The sequence below is a fragment of the Mesocricetus auratus genome, unplaced genomic scaffold, assembly GCF_017639785.1.
Source record: "Mesocricetus auratus isolate SY011 unplaced genomic scaffold, BCM_Maur_2.0 Super-Scaffold_4256, whole genome shotgun sequence".
NCBI lineage: Eukaryota > Metazoa > Chordata > Mammalia > Rodentia > Cricetidae > Mesocricetus > Mesocricetus auratus.
The window spans coordinates 23,455,719-23,466,485 of NW_024429182.1; the positions used below are offsets into that span (position 1 = coordinate 23,455,719).

The 10,767-nt window shown below is 42.7% G+C and overlaps 1 long non-coding RNA gene across 1 annotated transcript; it reads left to right on the top strand.

Annotated features, from left to right (window-relative positions):
- Positions 1–794: 794 nt before the first annotated feature.
- Positions 795–9,939, top strand: LOC121140282. The gene is made up of 2 exons (XR_005877065.1): positions 795–1,019; positions 9,614–9,939. It is a non-coding gene; the product is annotated as an uncharacterized LOC121140282 (long non-coding RNA).
- The last annotated feature ends 828 nt before the right edge of the window (positions 9,940–10,767 follow it).

Genomic DNA, 10,767 nt, shown 5'->3' on the forward strand with positions numbered 1-10,767 from the left:
TACAATGTTAGCTACATGGAGGTGAAGTTCTGTTTCTTTTCTGTTCTTTGATGATGGGTCACCAGAATCTACAGTGGTACCCATGTGCCTGGCCAGTTGAGGACCTTCAGCAAATATTTGTTGGATGGATAAATGAAGACAGATGAAAAGAGAAAAATACATGCCCAGATGGTTTCCCCTGAAGACAAGAAATGAACGGTAAAAAAAGAAACAATTAAAATACCTGAAAGAGCAGCTCAGGTGCCCATTGATGAACGAATCCTAAGTCAATGTGGTATAAGCACACAGTGGGGTATTATTCCGCCTCAGAAAGAATGTAAACCCTCCTTTGGGGAAATCGTGCTAAAGGAAATGAGTAGTCCTTTTTTTTTTTTTTTTTTTTTTCTTTTTGGTTTTTCGAGACAGGGTTTCTCTGTGGCTTTGGAGGCTGTCCTGGAACTCCCTCTGTAGACCAGACTGGCCTTGAACTCACAGAGATCCACCTGCCTCTGCCTCCTGAGTGCTTGGAATAAAGGCGTGCGCCGCCACTGCCCGGAAAAAAGGAAAATCCTGCCCCTTCCCACCTAGGTTAGGCACCCAATGGAAGATTCATAGAGACAGAAAGCAAGAGGGCAGGTGTCCGAGGTGAGGGGGAAGGGCGGCACAGGAAGCTGCCTCATGGGGGTACAAGTTTGATTTTTTTTTCAAGAAGAAAAGCTTCTGGAGATCTGTTGCAAAACAACCGCACTCAACCCTCTGAACCGTATACTCTGAATTGGTTAAGTGATGGCTTTGTTTTTTTAAGCCTAGAGAGCTCAAGTGAGACAGAGTGTGCATAGACGGAGGGTCACGGGCCTGCAAGTTACTGAGGAGCTAATCTGGATACTATGGGGTTCACATCCAGAGAACCTGGCGGACTCAGGGATCCTGAGGGTGAAGGGAGAGCGCGTCCAGGGAAGCACGTGTACCGCAGAGGTAACCAAGGGGATGCTAGCCATGGAGCTCGGACCCTGCCGTTTTGCTGTTTCAGCACAAGTCAGGTACTCAATAAATATTTGTTCAATAAATAATCTTGACACAGAAGCACAGTGCTTTGTGAGTAATGGGTAACTAATAAATATTTAATTGTGATATCACAGTTTGCCTTATAAATGCTATCTAAAATAAAAGAGTTAAAAGCTGCATGATACTGATATGTTTTCAACATTAGGAGATCTTTCAAGATATTAATTGGGGTTTTTAAGACCCACATAGCATTATTATTTTAGGAGAGCAGGTTCACTATTTGGCTTGTTATTCAGAAGTCTGTTCTTTAAGCAAAGAGCTGTGGCATGAAAATGTGTTCCCCCAGAGCTATTATATATTTTATAACATCTTCAGGGAATTGAGGATATAATATTTTATTCTGAGTTTTGTGATGGTTCAATAGATCTGTTTTCCCAATTAGCTATATGCCTACAGTTCTTTAAAGAACAAAATACTTCAAAAATGTCACATAGTATGCCCAAACTGCATATAATTTTACATGTCAGCTAAAAATAGTGAAATTTTAAGTAATAGGAATTTTGTAAAATTTTATTCCAAATGTATGACATAATTCCCCAGATTTTTCTGTTCCTAAAATCATAGAAGAACACGCACAGAGATGCTGTGAATTGTGCGTCTCTGCAAATGTTCTCCTGCTCCTGCTAACCCAGCCCACCTGCTCCCTGGGGTGAGCTATGTTTTGTGTGTCTCTAGCCCTTTATTTAGCAACTTCCTTTGTCTAGTCGCCCTTTCCCAAACAGTTTTTCTTACCTGTGTTGTGGTGACAGCATTACACCTTCCCCTTAGAGTTTTAGATGACCCAGCTTTCAAGCATTTGATTAGAAATGCGTCTAGGAGAACGTTAGGCATAAAATAAGTGTGAGTGCCAGCTGTTATTACTCACCTTTTCGTTGTTATTTTAAGGTTTGTTTTTATTTATGTGTGGTTGCACGTGTGCCAGGTGTGTTGGTGCTCCTGAGGAGACCAGAAGAGGATACCTGTTGTATTCCCTGGAACTAGAGTTGCTGGAGGTTGTAAACCACCAGATATGAGTGCTGGAAACACAGCTTGGATCCCCTAGAACAGAAAAATGTGCTGTTGACCACGGAGCTATCTCCAGCCCCTTACTCGTCTTTTAAGACTGTTAAAGCCTCATGTTTACAGAGGATTGGTGGCTGTAAGTCTTAGTCGGCTGTCTCCACACTCCTCCAGGTGTGCAAAGGGCACACTTTGAACCATTGGGTGACAAGAGTGATGACTCAGCATTGATTCACGACAAACATGAGTAGTGTTTGCTCCTCAATTAAGTTGGAACATTTTTCTAATCTGACAAGAAAAATTTGAAATGTCCAAATTAATTATGATAATTCTTTTCATCTGTCTCCACGCAAATCTGGGTTTCCTTAAAAGATGACTCAAGCCAGGAGCCATGGCCTGGTGGTTAAGAGCACTGACTGCTCTTGCAGAGGACCAGGACCAGAGTTCAGCTCCCAGCACCCATGTCAGGTGGCTCATAACCAATTGTAACCCCAGCTCCAAGGGATCTAAAGCCTTCCTCTGGCCTATACAGACACCCCACACACGTGTACACACAGGCACCCCCACACTTGTGCACACAGGCACACATACACATATGTACACACAGGCACCACCTCACAACATATAAATAATAAAATAAAATGTTTTTAAAAGACCCCTCAATATCTTTTCTGCACTATCCTCTCTTTCTGAATTCTCAGTGAAAATAATTGCCAGAGTAGAAATAGCTTCACCAAATAAATATTTAAGCTTTATGCAGATTCAGTTTATTTTAGGGTCATCTTACTGAAAATTTTCAAGCCAGTCTGGGTGGTTTCTTCCTGAGTCTTCTGAAGGAGCCAATACATACAGCCAAAGGATAAGTCTGTGGTCACAGAGCTTGGTTACAGCACCACCTAGTGGCCATGTTTTAGCACTTTTGAAATGTTTCTACAATTCACTTTTTTTTTTAGTTGAGAATTTCATACATGAAAATAATGCAGTGGTTCTCAACCTTCCTAATGTTACGACCCTTTTATACAGCTCCTCATGTTGTGCTGACCCCAACCATAAAAATTATTTTGTTGCTACTTTATAACTGTAATTTTGCTGTCCAATATCTGTTTTCAGTGGCCTTAGATGCCCCCTATAAAAGGGTTGTTTCATCTGTTCATGTATTTATTTTATGTGTGAGTGTTTCACCTCTGTGTGTGTGCATTGTGTGTGTGTGTCTGTGCGCGCGCATCACGCGTATGACTGATGTACGAGAGGGTCAGCAGAGACCTTTGGATCCCCAGAGATTGCGGTTACAGAAGTTGCCAGCAGTCACTTGGGTTCTGGGAATCACACCAGTGATCTCTGCAAGAACTGCAAGAGTACTCTTGATGACTGAGCCATCTCTCTAGCCCTGTATGTATTCATATTTGAGAAAAGAGTTCCATTTATCTCAGACTGGCAGAACTTGCTATGTAGCCGAGGCTAGCCTGGAATATTTGAGAATACTCCTGCCTCAGGCTCCTAACCCTTGAATTGCAGGCACGCCCCACCAGGGTCCACTCATTTTACTGCCTACATTTGCAATAGTCACGAATCACTCCAGGCCTTTCTAGCGTTGTAAGCAGCAGCTCTCTTCATCATTAGTCCTCCCTCTACCTACCTTAGATCTCATCAACAGAGCGGGAATTTAAGGGCGTGCTGCATGCAAGACCTACAATAGCACCGAGTGCTAAAGACCTCCCTTCCTCCCATAAGATCAGAGGGACCCCTGCAGGGAGGCAGAGCGCAGGACACCTGTTTCTTTGGGCCCTTTGCCCAGGGCCAAGGCACCCCTCCCTTTGCACACTTTCTTCTAAACAATCGTCCTCTCCCATCTTTTCAAACCAAACAATTCCGTCAAAAATAGAGTTTCAGGCATTAAATCAGGAAATGGTACTAAACAAACGGAAATGTTTTGCTTCTAATACCAAAGCCATTTGTTTACGTTTAGAAATCGTTTCCATCCAAAGCCCCTTATTGAAAAGAAGCACAGGTCATCAATCAAAAGACTTTATAGATAAGAAACAAGCCCCGACCTAACAATTGCAGTGAACACCAACAGCTCTCGTTGGCAGTTTTGCTGAGTCATTTTTCAGGAAACGGGCTGCCCACGGAGATTTCTACGGGAGAAACAATCAGCGCTATTTTCATATTAATAACCTCCAGTTGCCTTATTGTTCTCAAAACTTTTGTTAATAAATGTTTTCCTGTTGGGTGGGAAAAAAAACATTAATCAGAACACAAAGCCTAATCAGGTTTATTTTTATGCATTTGGAATTCTTTTCTTCAGCAAGTGATATTTAATATAATTAAATAAGAGTTAGTAATTGTAAAATACCCTCATTCAGGGAATATAGCATCAGGAAATGTTTTTTGGTTTGGGCTTTTTTTTTTTTTTTTGCAGTGGTCTTGTTACCATTCAACTACAACCCCACCCTGAATTTTAAATAACACGTGTGTCTACATCTATATCTATCTTTAGGTAGGTAGAGAGCTAGATAGATATCGATATGCTATAACATACTGGATAAATTCCTTAGGGCGACTGTAAACTATCGTTTTGAATTCCAATTTCCTTCAAGACAGAAGCCATATTCCCAGTCCTTAGTCTATAGCCCATACTTTTTTATTTATGGGGATTTTTTTTTGCTTCTTTATATTTTATTGTGTTTTTGTTGTTTAATTTGTAGCAGGGTTCCTTATAACCCTGAATGACCTCAAACCCACTATATAGCTGTGGATGATGTGGACTCCCCATCCTCCTGCTTCCTGCTCCCCAGGGCTGAGCTCACAAGCCTGTGTCACCGTGTCAGGCTTTCAGATGGCTTTAGCTGCGAGGCTGGCCTTTGGGCTTGCCCACAGAGCTCTCCCAGCTCATGAATGAGTGGCTGCAACAAGGGTGAGAAGTTCCCTGGCCCTGGGCTGAGGAAGCAGAATGTGAATCTGATGCCTGTGTGGTTCTGAGCTCTATCAGCATAAATAAGTACTGAGCTTGTTGTCCGATTTAGCACAAATACAGCTTCCATAACCTGCCCAGGAGATGAGAAAGCCTCATTTCCCAGGCACGATGCAGGTTTCCTACGAGGCACTAGACATCGTTTAGATGTGAAGCCAGGTGCCCACCTCAGTGTAGACTCCTCAGCCAGACACGGTAGCACTCATCTGTAATTCCAGCATCCAAGAGTCTGAGGTGGAGAATTGGAAGTCTGAGGTCAGTATGGGCTGCACACAAGTGCACACACACAGGCATGCACAAACTAGAGCGTGTGTGTGTGTGTGTGTTGCGACTGCTCTCTATTAGAGACTTTGGTGTTGAAGGGCCTGGGTTTGAATCCTGCTTCTTATTGGTTATCTCTGTGCCTGGGTTTCTTTTTCTACCAGACAAGCCCCTATCCCAAAAGTCTGTTGAGAGATTCAGCAAGCTAATGATGCTACAATCTTTAGATCAGCACTGGAAAAGCAATACACCAAGAAAGTGTTAGCCAGTCTGTGTTAATAAGTGAGCGCTATGTAACGTTGAAGACAGCTTTATCAAAAGAGCTGCATGCCTCTCTCTCTCTCTCTCTCTCTCTCTCTCTCTCTCTCTCTCTCTCTCTCTCTGTGTGTGTGTGTGTGTGTGTGTGTGTGTGTGTGTGTGTGTGTGTGTGCGTGTGAGTAAGAACAAAACTTGCAGGAGTCAGTTCTCTTCTTAAACCATGTGTGCTGCCAGAATCAAATTCATGTGTTGAGGCTTAGCAGCAAGCAGGCAGCCCTCCATCTTAGTTATTGAGACAAAGTCTCTCACTGAACGTGGAGTTCATCAATTCAGCTAGACTGGCTGGCCAGTAAGCTCCAGGGATCCTTCGATCTACACACACACACACACACACACACACACACACACACACACACACACACACACACACGCACGCAGGCACGCCCACTGCTGGGGTCCCAGAGGCACACCTCTGAGCCAGGCTTTACCTGGTGCAGGGGATCTGAACTCGGGTTCGCATGCCTGCATGGCAACACTTTACTCACTGACCCATCTCGAGCTCCAAGGAGCATTTTTATTTTTTGTTCGGTGAGTAGAATTAGTTCTTTGTTTGTTTGTTTCTCAAATGAGTACCCGTGGATTTTTTTAAAGCCCAATGGTTAGAGTTTTGAAAAGCTCAGTGACTCATAAAAACATTAGGAGAGTACAGATTTCGGGTGCTTATAAAATTATTTCCTATGTATAATTCTCTGGTTTATAAATTTAATCATTCATCTTTCAAAATAAAACTACATACTTAAGACTTTAGAGGTATAATGGCACATACCTATATCCCCAGCATTCCAAGGGCTGAGGCAGAAAGATCACCACAAAGTTCAAGACTAGCCTGGACTACACAACGAGTCTCTGTCACAAAAAGTAAAAAAATAATTGGAAACTCCACTGTGTTCCAAGCTCTTTCAAAGTCCAGAGGTCAGCAGAGAAGAGTTCTCCGTTGTTTCAGCTTGAGGGAGAGGGCTGAGGTTCTGCTGCAGTCAACTTCAGAGCTGCTCATGCTCACACTAGCTGGAAGCCTCCACCTCTAAACCCCAAAGCAGAATCCCACACAGATCTGCCTGATGCTCTGTTCATATCTACGCTATAGGACACGGCTTCCCTGGCTCATTGGATGGCTACAACTTGGAACCATCCTTTTTAAAACTGCTTTTATTACCATACAGTAATTGTGAATAATGATGGCTTTCACTATGACATCTTTATACATGTGTATAATGTATTTTGATCATTTTCAACCCTCCATTACCCACTATTGTCCCCCTTCCCACTCTTACTAATCTTTCTTCTCAATTAGTCTTCTACTTATATGTGTGTGTATGTGTGTGCTCTCCCAATCACTTTCATTAGAGTTCTTTATAGAAATATGGATAAGAATTGCTTACAGGAGCATGGACCCCTTACCAATGGCTACACCACTTAAGAAAATATCTTTCTCCAGTCAACCATTAACTGCATGTAAATCCTCAGTGGGTAGGGAGTATCCCAGGAGCCTCTCCCTCCATGCCAAAATGTTGATGGGTCCAGTCTTGTGGAGATCTTGTGCAAGTGATCTTGGCTGCTGTGAGAAAGAGAATAACAAGACATGTTATACCCAGAATTCAAGAGTTTTGCAACTCTTTCTGCCCCTATGCTGCCTCTGGCTCCTACATTCTTTTTGCCCCATCTTCCATAGTGTCCCCTGAGCCTTAGAGGAAGTGATACAGCTGTCTCATTTATGTCTATTCAACGGTCATTACTTCTCTGTACTTGGAGCACATGAGTCTCTATGGTTATTGCTGGTGGCCACAAACAGACTCTTCCCTGGCCAAAGCTGACACCAACACTATTGGAAAGGCATAAGGGCTATCCCTTCTCTTGGGAGCTTCCATTATGCAATCTAGAGGTAGTCACCCATTTGCTCTGCCAGACTTCTGGAACTTAATCTTGGGAACAAAGAATAGGATCAGCATTAGAAAGATAGCCACACTGGGCATTGGTGGTGCACGCCTTTAATCCCAGCACTCGAGAGGCAGAGGCAGGCGGATTTCTGTGAGTTCGAGGCCAGCTAGTCTACAGAGCTAGTTCCAGGACAGCGTCCAAACAATACAGAGAAACCCTGTCTTGAAAAGGAAAGAAAGGAAGAAACAAGAAAGGAAGAAAGGAAGGAATGAATGAATGAAGGAAGGAAGGGAGGAAGGAAGAAAGAAAGAAAGCCACAAATTCTGGGATCACGGAATCAGCAGGAAAAGGATCTGGTTAGCAGTCCCTTAAGTGTTTCCTGGGTTGCTTTGACATTCTCTCAACAGCCACTTAAGGCCCCCACTATGACAGAAGATTGCGTTCTCATGTGGCTTTCGTCATAGCTCCCTGGCTTCTCTTTAGCTTGTTTTATAAATGTAGTGGTTTTCCCCAAGAATTTAAAAATTCTTTATTAAATTTCTCCTTACCCTAGATTCCTGTGTGTTCCTGTTTCCTGTGTACAAATCCTAAATCTAGATTTCTCAGTTGCACTTCTCACTTAAGCTCCAACTTCCTTACCAAAAAACTATGTAATATTTCCACTATAACACCTCACCCCAACAGAGAGGTTTAAAGCTGAACTCATTAACTTCCCTCAGTTTGTAAAGCCCCCTTCATGCGCAGAACACACTCCAACACAGACATTCTCACTGGACTCTTGTTCTCCAGGAAGGTCTCTGCCAAGCACTGATCTCCAGTTCTGACCTGAGCAATTCTGGGCATCGGTAGATTGTAGACTGATTTTTCTTTGGGCTACCAGCTCTCTCTCTCTCTCTCTCTCTCTCTCTCTCTCTCTCTCTCTCTCTCTCTCTCTTACACACAACACACACACACACACACACACACAAACCAACAACAAAAAATCAACAACCAAATAAAATAAAATAAACAGAGAAAGCTTGGCCTATAGCTTAGGCTTGTCCCAGTAGCTCTTATAACTTAAATTAATCCTTTATATTAATCTACATTTTTGTCTCATGACTTTTTACCTCTTTTCCATTTTGCCTCTCCTGTTTCCTCTTCTTGTCCTCTGGTGTCTTCTCTTCCTCTCTCTCTGTCTGGAAGTCCTGCCTAATCTCTTCTTGCCTAGCTGTTGTCCATTCAAGCTCTTTACTAAACCAATCAGAAGGCACCTTGGCAAAGACACATCTTCACAGCACACAAAAAGGTTATTCCACAAAAGTAGATGCTATTGCTGTTATTTGCAATGGGTTTCTGGACATCTGATTATTCAATGAACTTCTCTGGCACAGCTCTTTGTTGTTTTGATGTTTTGAGACAGGGTTTCTCTGTGTAGCCCAGGCTGTCCTGGCACTCACTCTGTAGACCAGGCTGCCCTTGAACTCACAGAGATCCACTGCCTCTGCCTCCTGTATGCTGGGATTAAAGGTGTCCACCATACCCAGCTAAGTTTTTTTAATATCTGAGTGTTTTCACCTTTGACTCCATACATGGACGTCTTAATTAAGCAAAATAGAATCAGCTTAAGCAATGAGTTGCTTCTTCCTCCTGAAACCATTTTTTTTATCTTTTGGTCAGTGACTTGGTTGGTTGTCTGGAGGTTATTTAGTTTTTTGTTTTTTGATTTTTTTTGATAGGTCTCACTGTAACTCAGGAGGGTTTTGAATATGATCCTTTTGCTTCAGCCCTGTGCATGCTGGGATTACAGACATACATCACCTCACTAGGTTTCACTCCCCATAATCTCTTCAAATTTCCCATTGCTGACTATCTCTTTCTCTGGGTTGGCTACTACTCAGAAATATTGACACAGCAAACAACCTGTCTGACAAAACTTTTGGGAGTAAGTTTGGTTTGCAGACCCTGACACAATCTGGCCCCTTACAAGGACAGTAATTATAGAGTAAGACTTAAGAGAATGACTGAGGTGAAGTCCTTCATTCCAAACACGGGATGACAGAAAGGAAGTTTCCACTAATACCGGCTTCTACAGGGCTGCAGTTCAATGGGTGATCTGTATGCTTCCTTTTTACTTCTAAACACACGTGTCCCTTTGTTTCTCAGGAAGCGATCATCATGTAGCCATGGGAATCAACGAGTGCAGAGGAAATGTTGCAGGGGAATAATGGAGCCAACTCGCTCAACTCCACAAAAATTGGTCACATCCTAAAACAATGAAAGAACAGGTATCCAAAGGCTCTTAAAGGAAGTTCAGTGTTTTGACAGTAACTTTTGCTGTAAGTGAAGGAATTCCAGAGTGCTAAAGCATTTGTAAAATGTGAACTAAGCCTGTTGCTCATTCTCACTCTTTCATCTCAATAACCCTAATGTCCCCTTGCCACAGTATTCCCGTTCTATCAATAAACTCTTAGTTTAAGTGACTTTCCAAAGACAAACGCGACGCTCCTGTGGATGGCCCCACATCCAGAAGGACACACAAACAACGCATATCTGATTTTATGGCTTAGTAAATAAGTAAATAAATAAATGCACACATACATGAATTTTGAAGGTATAGAGATGGGGTATTTGGGAGGAGTTAAGAAACTGGAGTGAGAGCCGGGCATTGGTGGCGCCCGCCTTTAATCCCAGCACTCGGGAGGCAGAGGCAGGTGGATCTCTGTGAGTTCGAGGCCATCCTGGTCTACAAAGCGAGTTTCAGGACAGCCTCCAAAACAATACAGAGAAACCCTGTCTCGAAAAACCAAAAAAAAAAAAAAAAAAAAAAAAAAAAAAAAAGAAAGAAAGAAAGAAAGAAAGAAAGAAAGAAAGAAAGAAAGAAAGAAAGAAAGAAAGAAAGGAAGAAACTGGGGTGAGGGTTTTTGTCCAGTTAAGACACCCGTAGCTGGGAAATTGGTGCGAGTTGTTTCTTCTTGTGTGAACATGGTGCGAACCAAAGCAGACTCGAGCCCCCAGGAAAGTGCTCCTCCACCTTTGTCACAAATTCTTCATTATGTTCGTTAAGAAAAGCTGAAAATAAGTATGCAGGAGGGGAATCCAGTTTGCGTGAGCCCAACTCCAAAATGGCAAAAAGGCATTGGAGAATTCTTCAGGCTGTCCCCTAAAGACTCTGAAAAAGAGAACCTTGTTCCTGAAGAAGTGGGATGCAGAGGATTAGGAACAGCAAAGAGAAAACCATGTCCTTTGCAACCTGATCACACAGATGAAGAAAACAAATAGAACTTACTCATCTGAATACTGTCTTCAGTTTACTTAGG